The sequence below is a fragment of the Nymphaea colorata genome, unplaced genomic scaffold (genome assembly GCF_008831285.2).
Source record: "Nymphaea colorata isolate Beijing-Zhang1983 unplaced genomic scaffold, ASM883128v2 scaffold0649, whole genome shotgun sequence".
Classification (NCBI taxonomy): domain Eukaryota; kingdom Viridiplantae; phylum Streptophyta; class Magnoliopsida; order Nymphaeales; family Nymphaeaceae; genus Nymphaea; species Nymphaea colorata.
Window position 1 is genome coordinate 1,049 of NW_022205155.1, and position 4,004 is coordinate 5,052.

The 4,004-nt window shown below is 41.2% G+C and overlaps 1 long non-coding RNA gene across 2 annotated transcripts; it reads right to left on the bottom strand.

Annotated features, from left to right (window-relative positions):
* Positions 1-938: 938 nt before the first annotated feature.
* Positions 939-2,825, bottom strand: LOC116245342 (uncharacterized). Of its 2 annotated transcripts, XR_004170450.2 has the most exons (5): positions 2,769-2,825; positions 1,715-1,799; positions 1,562-1,621; positions 1,195-1,257; positions 939-1,070 (listed from the first exon to the last, which is right to left on the bottom strand). It is a non-coding gene; the product is annotated as an uncharacterized LOC116245342 (long non-coding RNA). The 2 variants fall into 2 exon arrangements; XR_007572255.1 differs by lacking the exon at positions 2,769-2,825 and having other exon boundaries at positions 1,715-2,054.
* Between the last annotated feature and the right edge of the window lie 1,179 nt (positions 2,826-4,004).

Genomic DNA, 4,004 nt, shown 5'->3' on the forward strand with positions numbered 1-4,004 from the left:
GAAAATTCAATGAGAAAAATTTATGGTAACCTCCATGAGTAGCGGATTCTTGGGATACCCCCATCCTCATCATCCTGCTGCAATTTCTGCAACCTCTGATCAGTCAAGACTCTAAGCACATGATGTTCAGGGCAAAAAAGAAGGTTCTTCACAACTTCTGGGGTATGGACCAGAGTTTCAAAGTTCTTCTGTAAATAATTGTTGAGGTTTTCGGGATTGTGAGAGAGACAAAGTAAAATTAAATGCTTCTCAATTTGCACAATCAGTAAGTAAAGAATCATAGTACATGAAACAGAAAAATAAAGATAACAGTAAAAGAAAAGTATAAATGGTTTGCTTCATCAAGAATTTCAATATTTCAAAATATTGAAAGACATCTTCTCCAATCAATAAAAATATCATTGTCCAGCCATCTTACATCTGTTGTACTTAACAAAGCAACTAACAATAGAAACATATACAATACACAGACATAATTCCTTTTTATAATTTAGAAAATATGAATTAACTGTGGCATAATGAAGCACGTTTACATTGCATATCTACAAAGGACATAAGCACCTACAAGAAGACAGCTTGGAGGAGGTTGCTGTAAGCCCATATAGCTTGTCAGACAATAGATATGTCAAGCGAAAGACAACCAGAAAGTTAGCAGACCATTTATACACTGTTGAACATTTATTTTTCCTTCTTCCAGAGAATGGTAACAAAGGATGCTAAAAGAAAATCCAGTGGAACAAATCCACCAAGTTTACAGATTATTTGACATGGCACCACATCTACTTTTGTTTCTTCCAAAGCTTCTTATGATAACCAAAAAAGACTAAAGAAAACTCAGTGAAGCAAATATTTATGTGTACATATAATGAGACATCTACCTTAAAGTTAAGATCAGTTCTGATTCTGGACCAATAGCGTAAGCCCAAAGAGCTTCACCAGTCAACAGAATCATCACCATGTTGAGCGACACCAAGTTCGCAACCAGTTACATTTTGTGGTTGTAAATTGCACAAAGCCTGTTCAAGTACGACAGCCAAAAGTTGCAAAGCAAGAGCTCGCTGTCCTGGAATCTTGTCAAATGCAAATACAACAATGGAATCATAACTTTAGTAGACTATTGGTGACTATAACAGAACAGCTATAGAAGCAAACAGAATATCAGGGCTCTGCTATGATACATGATCTGGTGCTCACCATGCTTCTAACCAGAGATACTGCCTCCTTGATTGTATATCCAGCAGCTCCAGGGTCGCATGGCTACATATGTGCATATCATTTTCTAATATCAAAAGCAAGAAAAAGTTTGAAGTTGTACATAGAAATAACCAACAAATGTTTACAAGATTAAACAAATGACTCTGTCAATTAATAACTCACTTAACGACATTAAACTCTAGTACAAGCCAAGTTTAATGTGCATATATTGAATGGAAAGCACTTATCATAGCTAACAAGTGAACGTGTGTTTTTATGTGTATCACTGAAATACTGAATACCATGAAGCGTGGATTCAAATAAGATCGAGAGAGACAGAGGGAGGAGAATGGGTGGTATATAATACTTTTCAGTGCAAGCAATGAAGAACCAGCTGCAACACCAAGTGTGCTAGATGGGTGGTCAGCTGCAATAAATAAACATTTGCAATTTAAATAAATAAACTCACAAAACACAGCCAGCTGTCCAGTTAAACTCTTGATAAATAAAGAAAACTCACCTCTCTGTCAAGCACAATCCCTCTTGTTATCAACAAAAACAGTTGCAACAGACCAATTTCTGCAATTTAAATTCCAAGCACAGACCTGTACATTGTTGATTTGTTCAATATAACAAATGGAAAGTATATCTATCAAACAAGCTGGAAATTCTGAAAGATTATTCATAAAGAATTTATTTGTAATCCAGGAAAATGGTTAATAAAAAAAATCAAGCACGAGAACAGGTATACATGTTTCTCAAATCAGACATCAGCTGTTTTCAGCACGATTATCTAGCTAAGAATCAATTCTTAGATCTTTTTTCATGAACAAAAGTCTTTCTAGTGTAATCATCTTGCCAAGAATCAACTCTTAGATCTTTTTTCCATGAACAAATATCTTTCAAGCCTCAAACATTTGAAACTTTATGGGCTATTCATTTTTTAAGTCCCTGAAATACCTTGCGAGGTATATCTTGTAGCTCAAACCAACAAAAGTGACTTCTACTAACAAAAGAATATTAATATTCACATTCTGACAGACCATGCATCCTGCATAAACTGTTGAAAACTATAAAAAGAGGAAGGTAAAGTACAAAACACTTTTCTGGTTTATGTAAGCACCAAAAATTGGGCTAAGCCATAACTTTCTATGTTGACGGAAGAACTGCACAAAACACTGCATTTTCTGGCAAAATCCCGTCTGAAGACAATGTGTTAACATTCAAATCAGTTGTTATACACTAGATCACAACTGTGTTAGGAATCCAACAAGAAATGGGGTAAAAAACAGATGAAATCGCTAGAAAATCAACTACAACAATAGCCGATCCTGTTCACGGTTTTGGGTGAAAGATCCATCGAGATTATTCCTTTAACTCTTAAAAGAAACATAAAACCTATCTACATAACACCCATATCGTTATCATAAATGAATCCCCAAAAATAACTACATAACATCAACAAACTCCAGTTACATGCACGCGAAGATAGATATTCTAAGTCTATCAACTACATGTTCAAGATGGGAGAACTAGAGTGACAGAACTGGAGACTGAGAAGTGGAAGACCTCACCTTGAGCTGAAGGCAGAGCAGCCGACTGACCTTGAAGGCTGAAGTGGCCCATGGACGCGGCCCGCGGATGACTGGTTCCTCCTGCAGATGTCGGAGACTCCCAGACGGGAGAACTAGAGAAGAGAGGAGAAGGAAAAGTCGGAGAGACCGAGAGGCGTCCGCATCAGGCGAGAGAGGGAGAGTCGGAGAGAGCTCAGAGAGGGAGAAGTGAGAATGAAAACGAAAAAAGGAAATGAGGAAACCCTAAAATTTTTCTCGCTTTGGCGCTTTCTCATCTGAACATAAGCAGCTCGTTTAAACATACGAGTCGAGCTCGAGTAGCTCGACTCGTTGAACAGCCCTACCTAAGGGGCCGTTTGATGCCCTGGAAATCCATTGTAGCAGTGGAAAAAAATTTCAAAATTTTAAAATTTTTCCTTCTCATCAAACTTAGAATTTTTTTTTTTTACTGTTAAAAGTGGAAACGGCAAAATATTTCTGGAAAAATTTTTCCAGCCAGAGGGATGGAAAAAATTTTCATGAAATATTTTTGTGACAGTTGGAGGAGGAAGGGAAGGAAGGAGGGAGGAGGAAGGAGGAGGAGGAAGGGAAGGAAGGAGGGAGGAGGAAGGAGGAGGAGGAAGGGAAGGAAGGAGGGAGGAGGAAGGGAAGGATGGAGGAGAAAGAAGGGGAGGAGGGCACGGTGAGGAGGGAAGGAGAAGAGGGGAAGAGGCACAGCGAGGAGGGAAGGAGAAGAGGGCACGAGGAGGGAAGGGGAAGAGGGGAAGAAGGGGAAGTAGGGGAGGAGGGAAGGAGAAGAGGGAAGAGGGGAAGAAGGGGAGGAGGGCACACGAGGGGAAGGGGAAGAAGGAAGGAGGGCACGCGAGGGGAAGGAGAAGAGGGGAAGAAGGGGAAGAGGAGAAGAGGGGAAGAAGGGGAGGATGGCACGAGGAGGGAAGGAGAAGAGGGGAAGAAGGGAAGAAGGGAAAGAGGGAGAAGAGGGGAAGAGGGGAAGAAGGGAAAGAGGGAGAAGAGGGGAAGAGGGGAAGAAGGGGAGGAGGGCACGCAAGGGGAAGGAGAAGAGGGGAAGAAGGGGAAGAAGGGGAAGAGGGAGAAGAGGGGAAGAAGGGGAGGAGGGCACGCCAGGGCACCTCCCCACGTCCCCCGCCGCCGCCGCCAATGGCACCGCCTGACGCCTCTTCCCCAAAATCCTCCCTCCTTCCTTTCCCTTCCCTTCTTCCTCCTCCTTCCCTTCCC